We start from the raw sequence: 22,221 nt of genomic DNA on the forward strand, positions 1-22,221 counted from the left end.
AGCACCAAACAATGAGGGATCCACCCTCATGACCAAAGCACCGCCCACCAGGCTCCATCTCCAACACTGGGCAATATTGGGAATTACATTTCAACATGAGATTTGGGCAGGGACAGATATACAGACAATATCACCATTTAATTGTGAACTTGTCATTGGTCAGGCTTGAGTTTCCATTGACTTTACTTTGAAATCACCTTCACTTCTCTTATTCCTTGAAATGGAGTCCCACAAATTTTCTTCCTATGATGTCAAGGAAGTTTGTCTGCTAAGAGGTTGGCAGAGTTGGAGCTCTGGAATGCAGGACTGGAGGTGAATGCCCTCTTGCCTCTGGTAGGACTCAAGAAGTACCTGCGGGTTCCCACTCTACCCCTTTTTTCAATCTCTTTGCTGCTTATAAACCAGGCTTCAAACCTATGGAAGTAGTGATTGACTGTTTAGGGCCCATCATGTTTTTCCTGACACAAGAATTTACCTACCATAAAATATTTTTTTCCTGTGAAAAGTCAATGACTTGTAATTTGGTTAGCAAACAGAAACTATCCATTTAATAAATGCAATGTTTTTTTGCATGTGTCCTGCACAAAATTTCTTAACTACACATCAACATCCTTTTACATAAAACCAGGTATCCCATGCTTAAGAAAATTACTCTGAATCCAAAAACTACTAATTATTGGGTCAGTCTTTATTCAAGTAAATATAATAAATTAATCAATTTATTTGTTCATGTAGTCAAAAAAAAATCTGAGTACTAAAGATGTGCCAGACACTGACAGCTGACTGGGAAGCTCATGGCATTCAGGGACATATAGAGAGGTTAATAAATAATTATAGTATCTTGTGAAGTTATATGAAAGAGGCATCTACAGTGTTGCAAACAAGAGTGAGGAATTCACTCTACTTGAAGATATATGTCCCCATCCTCTCAACAAAAAGCAGATGAACAATGTTTTGAACACTTCTAAATATTCATTTGTTGGATAAGGCTAGGAGACATAGTCCACTAGGGAGAAAAGACTAAAAAAGATGATATAAAATAGCCTGGCAATTTTATACTCTTAAAACAGATTAATATAACAGAAGTATTATATGCTTATTGTAGAGTAACCAACTTTTGAAGTCAATATTTGTGGTTAAAAGTTATAAAAATCTGACTTAAGTGGTATTTAAAAAAAAAAAAAGAAAAAAATTTGCTCAAGAGCCTGGGAGTAAATCCTTCAGGTGTGACTAATCTAGATCCATTTAAAAATTAACATAGGGGACCTAAAATTACATATTTTAATTTATTGAATATATTTACTTCTGTGATATTACATACATGTCTTGACAATGTCTTATGCAACTAATCCACTTTCTGCATTATTTTTCTAACTTAAATTTATCTTAAATTAATTTTAAATAATCATAATAATATATGTGATATACACATAGTCAGATGTATACATGTTTTGCTTATACTCTCAGATGCAGATAACTGAATTCACTGAGAATATTGACCATGTAAAGCATTTACTTGCATAAGGGCTGAGTTCAATGTTAGCTGTAATGCTTAAATAATGATTGGAATTCATTATTTTTCAACTGCTAAGACATTAAATTATTTGAAGTTTCATTATGCGTCATCATGCCTGTCACCATTCTTGCTTAATTAATAATGTTTTTATCTACTGATCTCACAACCAATACATAACAAATCAAACAGAGGAACGCTTCTTTAAATGATTTTGCCTCAGAAAATTCACCAGGCTCAATTTTATATTTGGTTAGAATAAAACATTCATTCCTTTCTAAAAATTTCTTGGTTTAGAAAATAGCTGACTTCTATTATAGCTTAGCTTAAATTTCTCAGCCAAAAAAAAAAAAAGACAAGAAACACGGAAATAATTCCTTTAGCTGCAAGTAATTTTGGTCATGTCTACACAAATCCAAATTAACTAATTGGAAAGGTGAAAATTCAGTCATGTTGTTTTGTCCTTAGCATGGCAACAACATACACTTTTTAACCTAAAATAATTATATATTTAGTTTTGCTTTGATGTCTAAAGTTTCTTATTCATGTTATGTGAGATCTACAAAGAATAACAATAAATGGTTCAAAATCTGTATAATGCTCAGAGACTGATTTTTATGAACTTTTATTTTATATTTATCATGCTGTGACTCAAATACTACACACTATGTTCATTTTTTTCAGGGGTCCAATTGCTAGTTTCCTGTTTTTATTAATAAGTCTGATGATATATGTACACATCAAAATGCATTTTACTTTTTAATCTACATCTTCAGAGAACAATTCATATTCTGCCACCTTCTTTCTTAGAAGAGAACAAACCTGGGCCAAGCGACACATTATATTGCTCTTCAACTAGAGCCAAGTTTCTGTCTTTAATACATTACATGTAATTTATATTTTAAAATATTCTAGTTTTTTTCCTATAGAAACCAACTGCCAGTTGCTTCCAGCCTCTATTTTTTAATTCATCCAAAATTCATGGAGTAAAAAATGTTTTTTTCTGCTATAGGTTTCATTTAAAAGAAATTATAAATAAGGTTAGGGAATGAAATTCCATTTCCTTGCATGAACACTACAATGCAATGTGTAAATAAGTAACTTTTAAAGATAATCAAATCTAGAAGCTTAGAATTGAAATTGAAGGATATTTAGTCCAACCTCTTATACAATTCAAGAATCCTTTCTACAACATCCCTGGCAAACAATCATATTATAATTTCCCAATTAAGACCTTAAAAAGCTGTTTCATATACAAAATGAGTTTGGTCCCACAACTTTCAATGTGTCATTAACAGACTATTATGGTTGTCAAACATTGTATATTGAGGAATGCATGGTGGACAAAGGAAGGGAGGGGAAAAAAGAACTGAAACTAAAACTCCTGTCCTGACTCCCCTCCATGTTCTCCATAGACTAGCCAACTGATACTCTTGAATGATCCAGAACAAATCCGCAATGCCCCATCCAGTCTGCCTAGAGAAGGCAGAATCTTGGTCCAAGGAACAGAACAAGGGCATGTCTTGGCCATTAGTTAACCCTTCTCTTGGAAAAAAAATTAGATTACTTAAAATATATGTGTTGAATTACAAGTAGGTCTCACATTTTCCTAGAAAACAGTCTCAATGGACAGCACACTCATAAAGAAAATCCTTCTCTGGATATTGTTTTGGTACCATCTAAAGTTTTCAAGCTGTCTTTGAGCAAAGCTCTTCAACAATTCCATTTTATTGCCTAAGGCAAGGGGAGTTCCTATATATTTTGTATCCACTCTCTTACCTATCAATTTAATTCAGTTTTTTTACATTATATTATGTGATACAATTTAAAATTTTAATCTGATGATTCTTACTCTGTTCATGTCTCCTAGCACATCTTTTCATTTCCATTTATGTGTGTGCAAAAAATTTATGAATCCAAGAAATGTTATGAAGTGTCTGTTTTGAGTATTTTGTGTAAGGTAATGGAAGTACAATCTAATAAAACTTAAATTTAATATCAGTGGATACAAAATATTTTGGAAGAAAAAAATCTACTATCCAAAAATAACACAATTCACTTCAAAGTTTAAAAGTATGCTACATTTGTCATAGTTTTGTGTGCATTCATTCATTCAATCATTCTACAAATATTTATTGTGTACCCAATATGTTTTAAACAGTTTTAGGTTATGTTGATACAGGTGTGAACAAAAGAGATGAAACTCAGACTTACATTATTGTTTTGAGAGAGACCGACAAGCAAGTCAAATTTTAAAATGTATACTATGTTAGATGGTGATGCCTGCTAAGTAAGGAAATAAAGTAGAGAGATAGGATAGGGGACTTGTGGAGATGAAATTTTAAATAGAGCGTCCAGGGAAGGTGACATTGAAAGTGTGACACTTCAGTAAAGACCTGAACAAGATGAGAAAGGAAGCCATGTGAATACCCAGGAGCAGAGCATTCCAGACAAAGGAAGAAGCAAATGTGTCTGCTTTTGCAGAAGCATATGTAGAGTATCCGAGGAAAATCCAGGAGGTCAGTGTCAGCTACTGAGCTGAGAGAGAGGTTAAGAAGGCCAGGGTAGCCTAATTTTAGGATCTTTCAGTCATAATAAGAACTTTTTCTATTACACTAAGAAAGATGGAAAGCCATTAGTAAGTTCTGAATGGAGAAGCAACATAGTTTTCCTCTTACTTTAACAAGATCTCTTGCATTTTGGAAAATAAGGGCACAAGAACAGGAGCAGAAAGACCATTTTGGAAGTTATCATATGATGATCCAGCTAAAAGATAATGACTGCTGGGGATCCTGTAAATAGCACTGGATGTGTTTAGAAGAGAAAATCTAATCGAATTTGCTGATGAAGTGAATGTGAAATATGAGAGTATAAAATTTGACTCCAAGCTTTTTTGGCTTTATCAACTGGAAGGATGGAGTGGCCATTAATTGAGACTGGGAAAACTATAGAGGGGCAAGTTCAGACATTAAAGGTTGAGTTTCCCATTAGAAGCCCGGAGAGATTTAGATGAGGCAATAGATTACACAAGTCTGGCATTTAAGGGAGAGTTTCAGACGTGATAATACATTTGGGCATCACTGGTATATAGAAAGGATTTAAATAAATGAACTAGATGAACTCATAAAAGCAAAAGGTATAGAGAGAAGAGAAGAGGTTCGAGGGCTGAGTCTGGGTCATTCCACTCTTTAGTGGTCAGAGAAAGGAGGAGGAGCTAGCAAAAGAAACTAGGTAGTAGTAAAACTCCTATAAGCTAAAAGAAAAGTTTCTTAGGACCTAAAGCAAGCTTGTCCAAACCACAGCCTGTGGGCCGCATGCGGCGCAGGACGGCTTTGAATGCAGCACTAGACAAATTTGTAAACTTTCTTAAAACATCATGGGACTTTCTGTGATTGTTTTTTAGCTCATCAGCTGTTGTTAGTGTATTTTACCTGTGGCCCAAGATAATTATTCTTCTTCCAGTGAGGCCTAGGGAAGCAAAAAGATTGGACAGCCCTGGTGTAAAAGATCAGCTGTGTTGAAAGCAGTGGGTAGGTCAATCATGTTGAAGACAGTGATGGCAGTGGATTTAACTATGGAGAGGTCATTAGGACCTTGACAGAAGTAGTTTTAGTGGAATGGTAGAGATGAAAGCCAGTTTATTAGAATGATTCAAGAGAGAATAAAAGGAGAAACTTTAAGATTTTGTGAATTTTATTTAAGATTATGAGATTTGACATTATGAATCTGAGATTGTGAGAAGCAAAACTTCTTGGGAAGTTTGGTTGTAAGGGACAACAAAAGGAAAATGAGGTATAGCATGTTTTCATTTTCTTTGCCTTTTGTAAGATGGGGAAAATAAGATGGATGTTCCTCTATTTGTGGGCATTTGAGAGTTCATGAACCAAAATAAAAAAGAAAAGAAAAGGCAATCTGTTTAAGAATCTGTATTCCAAAGAGAAATAAAAGATAATAAGATCTTTGAAAGCCAATTTTCAGGCAAAGGAAGCATTACTACTGGAGGGGGGTAACAGTTTGTGTAACTGCAAGAGCAGTGGTTTAAAGTTTATAAACACAATCTGACCTTTGGCCTTTTTTCAAACATGCAAATAAATATTTCTCCTTGGCAAAATGAGTACTATTTTTAAACATGTTAAGCTTCTTCCTTTGTTTTTTTCAGACATGCTAAGCTTCTTCCTTCGTTCACAAAATATTAGAAGCAGAGTCCAAATCTTTGAATGAATTTTAAGAGACAAAAAGGTTGAGACTAGAAGCAGTGTTTTTTAAGTGCCCAAGAATTCCTAAAGATAGGAAATTCCCTCATTTTTATTTATTTACATTTTGTGTGAGTCATACCAGGGAAAATGCTAGTCAAATATCACTTCAATAGATGTTTTTATTTTACAGAAGCTTAAAAACCCTAAAAGTGTAATTTGTTTTCAGCATATTTTTGAAATTAAATTTAAAATGCTTTATTGCTGAAAAAGGCTAACAGTCATCTGAGCCTTTGGCGAGCTATAATCTTTTCGCTGGTGAAGTGTCTTGCCTTGATGTTGATGGCTGCTGACTGATCAGGGTGGTGGTTGCTGAAGATTGGGGTGGCTGTTGCAATTACATAAAAGAAGACAAGAATGAAGTTTGCCACATCAATTAACTCTTCTTTTCACAAAAGATTTATCTTTTGCACGTAATGCTATTTGATAGCATTTTTTAAATAAAATAAAATTATCTTAGGAGAAAGAATCTGAACAATCTTAAGGTATTCTCATGGAATTAGAAGTCCAGGGACTTTCAATAACAAGTGAAGAAGAAAAAAGTGGTAATTAGCTAATACTGTTTAGAGTTGTTATTAATTCTAGTGCCAAAAAAAAAATGTTAACTAGAATTGTTTTCACTGTGCCCATACCTGGAAATTCAAACACACCATCAACTGTCAGGGAAAGTAGAACAAATTAATGTTATAGATAAAACAATAACTCTTTTAAAATTTTTTAAATTTTTGATGTCTCAAACTATTGGCAATAGTAAAATAATTAGATGTCACAACACACTTTTTGTTTAGAATTCTTTGGTCTTGTTTTCCTAACACACACACACACACACACACAGCTAAAACAAAGTCCTTGAAAAGCAATAATTTAGCTATGAATGTAGACTAGACAACGAAAGGAAGAAAGCATATTCATCCCACAGTGAAGAGAGTATATTTTTTATTGTGAAGAAAACATTAAGACCAAGAAAAAGAAATTACCAAGTGTTCAATGAACTGGGGAGCTGGTCTAAAAATAGTACTCATTTTGCCGAGGAGAAAAAGTTATTCATAATTCAACATGAGCATTTACAATTAATCTCTTGTTTTTATCGCTTTTGAAATAAAATATACTCTTTATGTTCTCAGCATGTGAGCTATGATACTAATGTCAATAGCAGAGAATAATATGGAAATGGAATCAGTATGATTATGCATGAGGGGAAATGGCAGCTTTGTAATCATGATATCTCTTGCACTAACAGATTTTGCACACTACCTTTTTCAGAATATAAAAGCCATTGAAGTAAAAATATAAAATTAAATAGTGTTGAAAAGTTCAATTTCTTTAGTGTTGGCATTCTATAAAATAAGTCTGGTTTCCAAAATAAAGAGTCAGTATGATCAAAATTTGTGTCACCTTTACTTATTTCACAAGTTACAGAAAATTCCTGACCCCAAGTGATCATTTTGAGTCCCTAGACATAAGACTTTGACACTTTAGATTTTTACCTTTGTGACAAAGAAATCACCCTGACTGTTGTGACAAAAAGAGAACCATCTCTGGATATTTTTACAGGAAAACAACAATTTCTTTGAAAGTTAAGATCTTATATTTTCCTTAGTAAGCTTAACAAGGTGGACATTTTTTGTGTGTGAATAGGAGGAATAGAGTTTAAGTAAACGACTTAAGGTGACAAATAATACCAATATCTGTTTCCACAAAACATATTTCAAGATTATGGCAGAAAACTGAAAATTAAAAGGTGACTTAAAATGGTATATGTTTCTATTAATAAAAATAATAGATATTCATGGTAGAATGTATGAAAACTGCAAAACCAAGACAAAATACAAATGATCTGCAGTCACACCAATTATGAGTAACATTTAACATTTGAAGTATTTACTTGAGGATATTTTCTATTCATATCATAGGAACTAAATTAAGATTATATTATAATAGATTCTTGCATTTCATTAGGTTACTTGTAACATCATAGGAATTTGCCCTTATCATTTAATATTATTTGAAAGAAATGATATACATAAAACAGTAGTATATTTTAAAATTTCTTTATTGTGTATTAAGATGTTTCTTTTTTATGGTATTCTAAATGGGCCTGAGATGAATCCACATATATTTAAGTTTTGCTTTGATTGAAGCGGCTTTATCATTTTTTCCATTTCATTAATAAAATTTGAAGTATAGATTCTTACCCTACCTGTGATGGAATGAATGGCTAGGTATTTGATTTATTTATTAGGCCAAACTCTAAATATTTTTATATGTGTTAGAGCCTTCAAATGAAAAAGTAAATAAACTACAGAAAGAAAAATGAGAAATGGGAATAAAAATGGAGTCAGAGAAAGATCAATACTGGAAATATACAGCACACAATCCCAATCCCAAATAGTTAATAGAAATATGTCACAATGTTGTTTGGAATTTCTGAATAACCAAACCAGAAAGGGAAACATACTACTTGTGAGTCTCAATTCTTAGGATTAAAATGTTATTCTCAGAGGTAGCTTCACCCTTTGTCGATACTGTAACTTCAGCAAAATTTCTTCCTTAGATTTTCATGAAGACAAATCAGATTGACAGAATGAATTTCATCTTCACTGACATCTCTTTAAGTAATTTTGACAGAGCTGTTTCTTCTGTCTCTTCTTGTAAACTAAGGGCATAATGACCAGATCAAAAAAACTTAAAATACATAGTAATGGGTCTCCACTTGTCAACTAAATTTCTATTTGAAGGATCTATAAAAGTGACTACTTGGTTGGATCATGTGTGCCTATTTTAACTTTTTAATTTAATTTCCTTTGGTTTTAACAAGCCACAAAATTAAAATATTTTGAGCCCCTTTATGATGGTGGGAGAAAATATTTTGACAGTTGGCTGAGAAGCTGTTGTTATGATAGGGATTTAGGGTATATCATTTTGTTTCCAAGAAAGTGATTTTGTTTTTAAATTGCATACTTTACTTAACTCCAAACAGAACTTGAGCTGGCTTACAGTTGAAAGCAAGAAGTACATGGAGTCACTAACGCTAAAATAAAATAACATCATGGTATGCAAGTTTGGGGACAGATGCTTATACAGAAAATCAGGTTTAGAAGAGCTAGTGTATTAAATGTGTTGGCAACTAAGCCTACATAAATCTAATCAAATGATAAGAATTATTTCAGTTCTTTAGGAAAAATAGATGTTTTATGACCACAAAATCCAAACTTAACTCTTAGTTAAAAATCAGCACCAGACTTCTAGGTAAAAAAATGCTACACACTTCTCACTCCTTAAGTGAAATATGCCTTAAAATTGAGATGATGACATAGAAGAATGACTTGAGATAATTGTAGAAAATGCTGAGAAGGCTAAGAAATCCGAACAATTTGTGGGAAAATAGTAGACATTGAGGCAAGATAAAAATGAGATAACATAAAAATAATTGGATCTCCTAACAGATAGAAACCAAAAAATTGAGCAGAGAAATGATTTGAATACATAATATTAACAATATTTCCTAAGTTGAAGGAATATTCAGATTGACATCTGAAAAGAGCCCAGCATATTTCAGAGAAAGATGGTTTGAAATGGTTGCCAAGGATTGGGGTATAATTTGATAACTTGAAATTCAAAGCTAAAGAGAGAGAGAAGAGTATAGTGCTAAATTGTGGCACCATGAAGATATTAACAAGCACAAAAAGAATGACTGCCCCCAAATCACCCCCTGCATAAGATCTGGACTGGTATTCGCTAAGCCTGGAATGTTAAGGTGAGATGGCCCCCAAGGGCTGCGGAGCATTAGACAATTAACTCTTCATTACTCTGCATTTTTTACCTGGAAGTCTGATGTTGATTTTTAATTTAAGAGTTAAGTTTGGCTTCTGTGGTAACAAAATATCTATATTTTCTAATGAACTGAAATAATTCTTATAATTTCATTAGATTTATGTAGTCTTTGGTGATCCAAAAAATAGTTTCAAAGACAAAATCAGAATTGTAAGGTGTGGTAGATACTGTTAATTGGCCCTTTTGAAATTCTTTACATATTCCTTCTATTTGGAAAAGTTGAATGGCTTCTGCCATGCCCCAGTAATGGGTACTGAACTTATTTTTTTGTAATAGATAAATAACTGGAAGGAATATATAAAACAAGAGTTTTCAAACATTGGACAAGAGGCAGTACAGGGCTGTGATACACAGAAGTGTAACAAAGGAGATGAGTCCTACAATCTTCCTAGATTTTTACGTGGAGCTGATTTCCAGATTACACAGGAAGTGGCTCCCAAGCTGAGCAAAATCACTTCTTTCCCTTGATCTACAAGATCCAATCTCTTAGAAACATGTTTGCTCTGAGCTTAAATATCCTGATAATTATAATACCCTTGTTTAGAATTGCTGCAAAAATCAAATAACAAAAATATTTATTTATATCTGTTATATATAAACGACATATACATAATATATATAATATACAGATATATAGCATATATTATATAGATGTAAAATCAAGTAATAAGTGCCCAACAAATTTTAGCCATTATTAATATTACTTACATATATTACAATGTTTTCATTTTTAGTGAGGTTACCATACTTTAGATGAAGAAAATTTAGAATTTCGTGACACAAAAAGACTATAAAATTGGTGGAACCTGTCAAAATTCATGTAATAGCAAGTCATAGTAAGTGGAATTTTTTAGACTTTTCATGGGATAGAAGAAAATAGAACTAGTAAAAAAATGTATGCAATTACTTATTGTGTTGTACAGTTTATGAGCTGAATAGTGGTAGTGTTTGCTTGGCAATGGGGCCTAACAAGAAAAATTTATACCACATCTTGGAAATAAACTTCATGATCTTGAACAAAACCCAGCAGCTGCAAGTCACGACTTATAACTGAAAACCCCAGAATGAGGCACTTGTGGAAGCCTGGTGCATGAAGACTCCTTAGAGACACTGTTCCTCTTAATTAGCCCAAGGAACTAAAGGAAGGCCTTTTACATATTACTCTCAGGTGTTTGATAATGCTTCATGGGCTGAAGAAGCTGATCACTTGAAAACTTTTATCTTTCAGGTGAGATCATTATCCTTCACAAATGGGTTGCTTGGGAGCAATAATTCAACATTTAATTAGTTTTCTTTATTTCTCCTAAGAGATACATCTATGAAAATCTGAACTGCATTGTCGTTAGAGTTTCAGTAGGCTTCAGTATCAGAATAATGTTCCCAAATGGCATATTTCCTACTATTAGTCAACAGTATGAGCTTTGAGTATTTTAGTGCAATGTTTATAGGACATGGTGCCATAAGGCAATACAGCTTTAACCCTGCACTCTCTTGTGAGATTTTAATAGCTTTGACATAGTTCTGCTCTCTGGAAGCATTAGAGCACACATAAAGTGTGCATATTCATTGTAGAAAAGATGATCCTAGGACAATCACAGTGGTATATTGCAAAATAGCACTAACTCTTCACCTCTTCCTGTATCTATGCCTTTTGTCATATAGCTTTGTAAGATCCTCCCCCTCTAACTCTGGGGTCAGTCATGTGACTAGCTCAGACAAACAGGGTCTAAAAAATCACTTGTACAATATGGCTTACTCTCTTTAGCTCTCTATCATCCATAAGAAGGACACACCAAGGCTGGTTTGCTGGAAGATGAAACACATGGAAAGGAATTTAGATATCTCAGCCAAGGCTATTCAAAGCCTCCCCAACTCCAGCCCACCCCTGACATGTGGAAGAGCCTAGCTAAGACCAGTAGATCCCCCCAGCTAAACTTGAGATTTGTGACGTAAATGAATGTTTATTGCCTTAAGCTATTGAGTGTTGGAGTGGTTTGATAGAACATTAAACTGCTAACCCCCCTCAAACCCTATTTCTGTAAATTGAATTAAATGAGAAATACAAGTCAGTTCCTTGGGGGTCTTTTCCATCTTCAGAAACCAAATTCCTGCAAGCTACCCTGGCTTGCTTAGGTGCTGAGTATAACTCAGGTACTCTGCATTAAATGATTTGGCAGAACAAATCCATACCACCTTTTCCCTTCTGCACATTTCCGTCTTGATTTCAAAATATTTCTTTCAATTGGCATAAGGGAATCTTTTCACATGGGGTTAAAAAATTTGATGGATTACATTTGGAAAGAACATGGTGCACTCAAGCTGAGAGATCTCAACAAATAATCATCAAAAGGCTGTAAAGAATAAGCCCAATGCCAAAAGAATTATGTGAGTTCTGGCACATCTAATAAAGATATATTTCTCATTCATAATATGAAGTTAATTCTCCATTTCCAAAATTCTTGAGTAATTAGTGAATGTGCCTGAGCTTCTCATATAAAGTTCCTGCATTTTATTTATCTTGAACAGATTTATTGAGGTATAATTTATATACAAAAACTGCACATATTTAATGTGTACAATTTGATGAGTTTGGACACAAGCAAATACTCATGGTACAAGTACTGCAATCAATGTAATAGACATCCAACAACTCTCAAAATTTCCTTTTGTCCCTTTCTTTTCCTTTCTTTTTTTCTTTCTTTGCTTTATTCCTTTCTTTCTTTTTATTTGAGTGGTAAGAACACTTATTATGAAACCTATTTTAACAAATTTTAAAGTGCACAGTACTGTACTCTTAACTACAGGCACTTCATTGTACCCCAGAGCCCCAGAACTTATTCACCTAGCATAACTGAAGCTTTATACAGGTTGAATAAAAATTTCTTATTTCCTCCACCCCAAGCATCTGAAAACCACTATTGTATTCTCTGCTTCTCTGAGATTGACTATTACAGATGCCCATATAAGTGGAATCATGCAATATTTGTCCTTCTGTGATTGGCTTATTTCACTTAGAATAATTTCCTCAGGATTCATCCATGTTATTGCAAGTAACAGAATTTCTTTCACTGTATGGATATACTACATTTCCTTTATCTATTCATCTGTTGATAGTAGACACTTGGGCTGTTTTGGTATCTTGTCTATTGTGAATAATGCTGCATAATTCTCTTCAAAATCCTGATTTGATAATCTTGAATTATTTTTGATATATGTTCAGAAGTGGAATTGATCAATCATATGGCAGTTCTATTGTTAACTTTTGAGGAACTGCCATACTGTTTTCCATAGCTATAGCACCATTTGACAAGGGTGCCAAGAATAGTATACACTGGTGAAAAGAAAGTTTGTTTCATCAACAAATGTCGGGAAAACTGGTATTCACGTAAAAAAAAATAAAATTTGACCATCTTACATAATCTACAAAAAAAAAAAACTCAAAATAGATAGAAGACTTAAACCTAAGTCTTGAAACTATAAAACTACTCAAAGAAAACATAGAAGAAATGTTTCTTGAGTGTGGTCTTTGCAATGATTTCTCAGACACAACAACAAAAGCATAGGCAATAAAATAAAAAAATGGAAAAGAGGGATTACATGAAATAAACAAACAAAAACCTTCACAGCAAAGAAAATAACAGAATGAAAAGGTAAACTACAGAATGAGATAAAATATTTGCAAATTACATATCTGATAAGTGGTTGATTTATGAAATGTAAGCAACTCATACAACCCAAAAGCACAAACAAATAAACGAACAAAACCAATTCAATTAAAAAATGAGCACAAGACTTTAACGGACATTTCTCCAAAGAAGACGTATAAATGGCCAACACGTATATGAAAAGATGCTCAACATCATTATTTATCAGGGAAATACAGGTCAAAATTATGAGATATTACTTCCCACCTTTTGGGATTGCTATTCACAAAGAAAATACACACACACACAAAAACAAAATGTAAGTGTTAGCAAGGATGTGGAGAAATAGAAACCTTTGTATACTATTAGTGGGAATGTGAATTTTAAAAATGGTATCTATAATTAAATGCTATAGGTAAAGTGTGTTGAATGTGTATTGGCTCATAAACTATATAATTTTAATACTTGATGTTACAATGCTTGTGGGTGTTTGAAAATATCTGAGTATGTTTATCTTTAAAAAATAAATATGGATGATATATTTAGTATTAAAGTTATAACATATGTTTTTGGCAAGTACAAACAAAAAAGTTTCTTAGAATTTGCATTTATGTCCTATGTCCTGCATATAAAGGTTTATTTTACCTTAATAGGAAATTATGTTTCCCAAATTATTAACAGTCTTATTAATTTTCATTCCCTTATAACTACTTCCCTTCATCTCTAATATGACAGTACCAGAAAGTTATTATTATTATTATTTGAGACGGAGTCTCACTCTGTAGCCCAGGCTGGAGCGCAGTGGCACAATCTCAGCTCACTGCAACTTCTACATCCTGGGTCCTGGTTCAAGCAATTCTCCTGCCTCAGCCTCCCAGGTAGCTGGGATTACAGGCATGCGCCACCATGCCCAGCTAATTTTTGTATTTTTAGTAGAGACGGGGTTTCACCACGTTGGCCAGGCTGTTCTTGAACTCCTGCCCTCATGATCTGCTCGCCTCAGCTTCCCAAAGTGGTGAGATTACAGGCTGAGCCACCACATCCGGCCAAGTTTTTCATCATTTTTGATTTATAAATCACTAAATCACATGGCAATGTAGTTAAAACATGTCCAGTGCCATTAACAGTTCAAAAAAGAAAAAAAAAGTGTTTTTCTCTGGAGACCTGTTCACAAGCTCATTAGTAAAAGCTTGCACTGATACTCATAATTGCATGTCACAGTTCCTCTAAGTTTATTTTTCTAAAACCATACTTATCCTTCTTCTTTCTTATTGGTTAAAAAAATACTAATGTATTTTTCACGTTTCAACACTGCAAACACACAAATTCTCCATTTAGTCTTCATTGGTTTTCATAATACTGCATTTCCCACTACATCTCCTTAAGTATAATGGAATCACATAATAAAAATGAATAACTAATGTTTTAGAAAATCTACTTCTTTCTAGAACAAGTATATTGAAATGTTTGAAGTCGTAGAAAAAATATATATGAAAGCCTGGACTGAAAAGTCAAGTTTTATTTTTATATATTTATTTGCCAAGTGACCATAAAATATACATGTACCCTCTCTCTCCAGAAAAAGCACGTTAAGAAAAGCAATACTTACTAAACTTAGTTTACCTGTTAAAATTAATTACATCTAGCTTACCAGATAATGCAATCAAAATCATTAGGATAAGCTTTTCCAGCATATGAGATTGAAAGTTCATCAGAAATCTTCCTTTTTTTTTGGAGATAAACGTAGCCATCTTCCCATTCATTCTTTAGACAAGGACTTTCCCCAGATAACTGTAAGTAACAAAGTTCAAATACCTGAATGTGGACCTACAAATATTTTAAAATTCAGATTTCTTACAGATATGTAACATTAACCACCACCCACCTGGCACAACATTACATACTGAATAGCTTACCTTTTCAGTTCAAAGTGTAAGTTAGAAGAGATATATGTAGTAAAACCTTTTCCAGGGAATCTACAACATCTGAGAAAATGTATACATTAATATAGCTGGTTAACTTATCCCATGATGTGATGTACCTAGAAGCTGTCTTTACAATCTCATATTGGCTGGTAGAGAATATACAAAACTATAGGTAATTATAGGTGAGTCTTCAACATTTCTGAACCAGTTATCTCTATTCTAGTGGAAGCTGCTATAAAAGATTGTCAAAGATTATTAATGAGAAATGAAAGTTGGACATGAAGGAACAGTGTCCACAAACACCCTTCTCATATGTAGGGGGGAATTTCCATTTTTGAAACTGATAGGGCAGAATCCCTTATGAGAAAATTTAGATATATATCCAAATTCCTACAGGAATTAAGTGTATTATAAAGTTCGTGCTTCAAATCAGTGTGTGGCAGGGGAAAGGGATGGATTATCCAATAAGTAATATTGGAACTACTAAATTCTAGCAGAATCTAATTTGAAAAAATTAAAATTGGATTCGTATCTTCCATACTACAATAGGAAATATCCCTAATAAATATGTATGTACATTTAGTAAATGAAAATTTGTAAATCTAGAAGAAATCATAACTGAACTTTTTATATAATTCTCTAGATTTCACAGCCTTTCTAACTGTAATAAAAAGCTTAGGAAACATTTGTAAATGATTGATATATTTGAATATATAATATATTTTAAAAATCTGGATGGCAAAGTCAACAAGTACAGAGTAAAAGAGAAAGCTGACAAACGGTAATAATATTTGTAGAAATATGGGTGCTCTCCTAATAGAAGAAGTTTCTACAAATCAATAAGAAAAGGGCCAGAGACTCAAAAATATAAGCAATGAATAAATGATTAACATAAAAATGGCCGGGCGCGGTGGCTCACGCCTGTAATCCCAGCACTTTGGGAGGCCGAGGCGGGCGGATCACGAGGTCAGGAGATCGAGACCATCCTGGCTAACACGGTGAAACCCCGTCTCTACTAAAAAAAAATACAAAAAATTAGCCGGGCGTGGTAGTGGGCGCCTGTAGTCCCAGCTACTCGGGAGGCTGAGGCAGGAGAATGGCGTGAACCCGGGAGGTGGAGCTTGCAGTGAGCCGAGATTGCGCCACTGCACTCCAGCCTGGGCGACAAAGCAAGACTCTGTCTCAAAAAAAAAAAAAAAACAAAAAAAAAACATAAAAACAAAGGATAAAACAATAGAAACAGCAGATTCACATAAATGAAAATAAAAGTGAGTCTCAAAAGTATTAAAAGATATTCAACCTCATTGATAACTTGAGAAATGCAATCAAAACTATACTGCATTGAAATGGTAAAGATGAAAAAATTTGATGGAGCAGTGTGTGGTAATGTGCTAACATGTGTAGCATACTGGCCTGCAGAAAATTAACCCAGACCATTGACACAGAGACACAAACTAAATCATTGTTTCTTCATTTTGTACACCCTCACATAATTTCTTCATTGAAAGTGCAGGGGAGCATAATATCAAGAAATCAAAAGAAGAAATAAATAAAAAGAAGAAATAAAGATACTAAATTGTTGCTGAACTCGTTCAAAATGTATTGTTGAAAAATTAGTATTCTTTTTCAAATAACTTTTAGAGGAAACAAAGGCAACTTACCCTTCCTAAATGAAATCACTCCTCAAAAATCATTTAGATGGCTGAATTACATATAAGTTGGGTTAGATAGATATATGATGATAGATGATACAGATGATGATAATGAAGATAGATGATACAGAGATAGATTTAGATAGATAGATAGATAGATAGATAGATAGATAGATAGATAGATAGATAGATAGATAGATGACAGTTTTATTTTCCTCATTTTCTCCTTGCCAATAAAAATCTGCTTGCAGAATTTCAGCTAATAAATCATTTGGTTGCCTACAGAACCTATTTCCTTTTTAACAAGTGTAAGATTCCACAGAGATGTAACAAAATCCATGTGCTTTAGCTGAAAATTGTGCCCACATTACTTGCTTCAAAACCTTTTCCATCTTTGCAATAGGTGCAATAGATATTATATAGATAAATTATTCATGTATTTGTGTTCTTTTCTGCCATGAAATGATAAAAAAGTTCTTTTGAGATTCTTTGTTATGATCCTTTAGCTGTAAGGAATTCCTTCAGCCTTTTAAAGTGATTTCCTCTTTTCTTGCTACTGTAATATTCTTAAATTTACATTGGGTATATGGCCTTTATTTTTCCCTCTTGGCATCATTTATATCTTATGGCCTAAAATTTCACAATGATGTGCCATATTGTGTTGCTTATTTTTCATAATGCTGGGTTATAAATAAAATATTTGAATCTGAAAATATGCCTCCTGGAGTTCTGAGAAATGTTCTTGTATTACTTATTTAACCACTGATTGTTTCTCCTTTTTCTCCATTACCTCTTTGGATTTCCTATTAGTTGGAGATTAAACCTTCTGGCTTGTTACTGTCATGATTATATATTTTGTAATTCTTTATACATTTATTTGACTTTTTTATTATTGTGTGGGAGATATTGCCCTTTGTATCACGAGTCTTCTACAAAATGTTTTGTTTTTATTATATTTTTAATTGATAAGACCTCTTTCTCACTCTTTATATGTTTTTTTGGAATATAACATGCTTTTTAAAGAATACAACATTATTAATTACATCTATAGATTTTTATATTTTTCACTATCTGCATTGCTTTTATTTCTTCCAAATTCCCTTTCCCTTGCTTTGAATGAAGCTTTTTTAGAAGCAGGTTTTCTCCGAGGTCAGGTTACCTTCACCCCCCTTCAAATGTAAAAAAAGGCAACAACAACAACAACAACAACAAACCCACCAAAAACAGGTTGGAGGTTTTGTGTGGTGAACAGCAATTTAAAGTCATTAGGCTGTTGTTTCATTAGGGACCAGTAAAATGTCCATGTCAGGTCTTCTTTCCCTGCCAATCCATGTCTTCAGAGAAGAATCTTCCAGTGCTCTACCTTAGTATCTTTCATGTCTATATTCTCATCAGATCTCATGAGAACCATCTCACTATCATGAGAAGAGCATGGGGGAAACCCTCCCATGATCCAATCACCTCCTTTCTGGTCCCTCCCCCAACACATGGGGATTACAATTTGAGTTGAGATCTGAGTGGGGACACAGAGCCAAACCATATTACATATGATACCAATCTTATATAAACAAGAGGGTGGGCCAGATGCAATGGCTTATACCTGTAATCCCAACACTTTCAGAGGCTGAGGTCGGCAGATCACTTGAGGACAGGAGTTTGAGACCAGTCTGGCCAACAGGGCAAAACCCTGTCTCTACTAAAAATACAAAAATTAGCTGGGTCTGGTGGCAAACACCTATAATCCTAGCTACTTGGGAATTGGAGGCAGGAGAATCATTTGAACCTGGGAGGTGTAGGTTGCAGTGAGCCAAGGTGGCACCACTGCACTCCAGCCTGGGCAACAGAGTGAGACTCTGTCTCCAAAAAAAAACAAACAAAAAAAGTGACACAGCCTCATATACATCTATTATGTACCTACAAAAATTATAAAATAAGATAATAAAAATTTAAAAATAAACAAGAGGGGCATATGTGGGGGGTGTGTGTGAGTGTGTTCAAAGCAAAACTTTGAAAATGAGAAAACATGTAGAAATGGTAAGAGAATACATACATGCTTTATATGAGTATGAGTCCAGCATTACAGTCCTGGATGATTTACATTATAGAATGATGAAACACTCACTGGTCGCATTCAGTAAATCACCCAATTAGAATAACTGTTAACCATGAAAGAGGTAAGATAAGGCTAGAGACTAAAAATTAACAATTATTGTTCATTTCTAACATAAACAAAGGGTCCAGCATGTCAGCCATTTGTGTATTGAGCCTTACTGTAATAAACTTCTTTATCAATAAGGATCCCATTATTATATATTGTCTATTGAGGCATACCTATCAAATTATCAAATGCCTCAATGCTGAGATAAAATACTAACAATGATAGAAAATTCTGAATATACTGAAGAAGTTAGATGAAAGTAATAACGTAAAATTTGGCAGATAGAAATGAAGAGTCCTAGAATTAGGTTCAAAATACCATCAGTACAATTATATGACCAAGGAAACCTATTTTAACAGGTTGTTTGAAGGAAAAATTTCAAATACTGTCATTGAGTTCAAGCCTTATCATAGCAAGGCTTTTCCTAAATGAGTACAATCTCATGCTGCATTAATGGAAACATAGTGTCTACAAGAAGAGAAATTCACAATTCTTTGAAATATCTAGAACAGCATGTTCTGCTCCAAGAACACATTAGGGCACAAAGAACAAAAGAGGGTGACCAGGATGACAAATGTTTGGAAACAGTTATCAGGAAAGCTTGTAGGAACCAGGGATGTTGAAATGAAAAGAGATATTTATGTGAAACAAATCTCTATTTTAAAATGTTAGAAGCTTTGTCCAATGATCAGAATGGTTACACATTCTATGCAGCCCAGGAAGCAGGAGTAGGAACATTGAAATGAAGATACAGGAAAGCTGACTTTCACTTCGGAATCAGAGAGAGAAATTTCCGACTGAGAGGCTAGGGCAACACTGAATCCTCCCTCCACCTCCACAGTATTTCATCATGCCCTAAGCTGCCAGATGCTGCATCCACAATGAGATGATGATGAGCAAAGATTAAAGGGATTAGGCCTCTCCCATCTGGAAAAAAAAACAACCATTAAGAGATGATATAGTCCATTTTAAGTCAACAAAGATGTGTTCACTAAATCTCAAAACTAATAGGACCTCATTTATGAACTACTATTTTAAGTTAAAAATGGATAATATTAACAGAAAGCATTTGCTAAACATAGAGCATGTGCCAGGAACAATTCTAAATGCTTTACCTAAATTGTCCCATGGATTCCTTGCAAGAACTCAATGTGGTAAAAATTATCTCCATTTTGCAGAATAGGAAACTAAAACCGGGAAATGTTTTTTAAAAAAATTATCCTTGGTCATAAACTGCTAAGTGGTAGAAGATTTTATTTCATTCTCAGGGTTATGATTTCAATGCTCAAGTGTTTTCTGCTTCGATGCTCTGTCTTGGCACATGGGAGGCCGAATTAAAGACTATATTGATGGCCTAGGCAAAAACAATATCATCTTTGAAAGAAGTTAATGAAATCCAGAAAACAGACTACTGATTTATTTTCATCAAGAAGTTTCTGCAGTTCAAGAAAATGACCTTGAGACTTTTACTTCTTTCATTTTCTTAAAAACAGCATATATAACTCTATGTATAAAGTACTTTACATTAACATACATTTTTACACTTAAACACAAAGCATATTTCTCAGAGAATCTGAAATCTCTGTTAGTTGACACTTCTGCATATTTACCATAATAAGCCACATTATCCCTGATATTTCTGTATGATAGTGAATTGCCTTTGGAGTCATCCAAAGAAGGTATAAATTAGACTTAGAACAAGACTAAAAGCTGTATGAAGAGATAGAGATCTCAATAAATGTAATTACCCGGACAATTATAAAAGTTAGTATTATTATAATGGTTTGTAGCTACATTTTCATTTTCTACATGACTTAAGAGACTAATACATTAAAACATTATTAGATCAAAATCTAGTATTATAACACTGATTTGTAACTTCATATTTTGTTCTCTACATAATTTAAGAGATGAATGCAAAAAAAATTACAAAAAAAATTATTAGCTTATGTTTTGGGGTACGCAATGTATGAACATCATTTCGTGATATTGACAATTGAAAGAGATGAAAAAGAAGCTGTAAAGGAGCAAAGTTTTTGTATGTTATTAAAGTTAAGCTGCTATAAAAAAGAACAAGATTATTAGGTACACTCTATTATGCCATATTTTGTGAATGTGCATAGCATGACTTTTTTTTGATAATCAGAATACCTCATTACTCATTTATGAGAAAGAATACATTTCTTTTAGTACTTTACCCAGCAGAAGCAGACGTAAATTTTTTACCTCATGTGGTAGTAGAAGTGAAAAATAGATTACAAAGGTGAAAAATGTAATTAAGTTTAAAAATATAGAAACATTCACAAACCAGAAAAAAGACAATATGTTGTGGTAGGAAACAAAGCTATTTGAAATTTATTTTCAAAAATTGAGATGATGTTAAGGCAAGATAGACACATCCTTCGTCAGAGAAAGAAAGCTGGATTGTAAAGAACAGCTCGGACCTGACTCAATGGTTTATTCTTCCGCTCTTATTTTAAAGGTCTGATACTTGCAGATATGGTCAGGTGTCAGAGGCTTACTACTGATAGACCTCAAGATCAATGGAAACATATCTGGGGAGGTTTCTCAGTTTCCCATTGACTTCTAAAAGCAATGCCAGACAAATAACTATTTTTTAGAATGTTCATAGTTGAGCCATAAACCCACACAAACTCTTATGATTGCCTCCTTCTTGATACTAGATTTTCCCATTTACATGGCAGAAGGGCTGTCATAATGAAGGTCTCAGTTTCAATTAAGACCACCAGTTAGAGAAAATACAGACAAGTTTAGCTATGAACAGAGAATTTCTAAGAGGAGACTACAGACATCAAGTCCAGGGGGCAGTTGAAGAGGAACTGCATAAGGACTGATCATGGGTAGGAAGCCTAAAAGTTCCTAAGAGTAAGGCTGCAGGAAAGAGCAGATGCCAGAGGAGTTTATATACTGGATGGTGATCAAAGATAATAATATGAGTCATAATAAGTTATATTTATCACAAGGTTGCTACGGGATTAAACCTCTTTAGTCTATTGGATGGAGTGTAGGCATGGGAATTTCTAATGCCTCTCCAGCATCAGCTGTGGCCTTGTTCCCTAGAGGAATCATTGTTTCTAGTGGACAGAGAGACCCAAGTTTTCTTGGAAGGAGTAAGCAATGATGTAACCACTAATTTACTCATCTCCCTTTTTTTAGAAACTACATTGATATATGTCTCTTAACCAATGGTGAGGTCAGGGAATATTTCAAATTCATCTTTG

Source organism: Gorilla gorilla, chromosome 6 (genome assembly GCF_029281585.2).
Source record: "Gorilla gorilla gorilla isolate KB3781 chromosome 6, NHGRI_mGorGor1-v2.1_pri, whole genome shotgun sequence".
NCBI classification, from domain to species: Eukaryota; Metazoa; Chordata; class Mammalia; order Primates; family Hominidae; genus Gorilla; species Gorilla gorilla.